General features: G+C 42.8%; 1 pseudogene; it reads left to right on the top strand.

Moving 5' to 3' along the window:
- Positions 1–241: 241 nt before the first annotated feature.
- Positions 242–428, top strand: part of LOC116174610 — a 7,013-nt pseudogene continuing 6,826 nt past the window's right edge.

The raw sequence follows: 428 nt of genomic DNA, 5'->3' as shown, positions 1-428 counted from the left end.
AGTAAGTCTATATCGTAGCGACGCTACAATTTCAGAAGTGTGACCTCTTAAAGTTCTTATGAGTATTGTCTTTGGGCACGTTTGATATACATTTTTAGAATATGGACGGTTTGTGCTCTACTAAATTCACTTGGAGGGATGGTAGACGATTGGTTAGATTGGCGTATCCGCGCCCGGGTGCCATTCTAATGGGCTTAGATCTCTAAGCAGCTATATATTGGCCGATGCTGTAACATAGACTATGCCACTAGAGAACCCCATATCTCAGCTCCAGCAGGATTCTTATGCTTACTGTCAGCAACGGGTAATCATGTTTACCTAGGTCCCTACTTTTTCGCCATCGTTAGGAAAGATCTTGAAAGTGCATTTGAAACAAACATCTGCGCTGAAAAACCAAGACAGCTGCGTCTCCTCTTATTTGCTGATGA

The sequence above is a fragment of the Photinus pyralis genome, unplaced genomic scaffold (genome assembly GCF_008802855.1).
Source record: "Photinus pyralis isolate 1611_PpyrPB1 unplaced genomic scaffold, Ppyr1.3 Ppyr1.4_LG6, whole genome shotgun sequence".
NCBI classification, from domain to species: Eukaryota; Metazoa; Arthropoda; class Insecta; order Coleoptera; family Lampyridae; genus Photinus; species Photinus pyralis.
The sequence above is the reverse complement of the archived record's forward strand: the minus strand, read 5'-3'. Positions and strand labels throughout refer to the sequence as shown.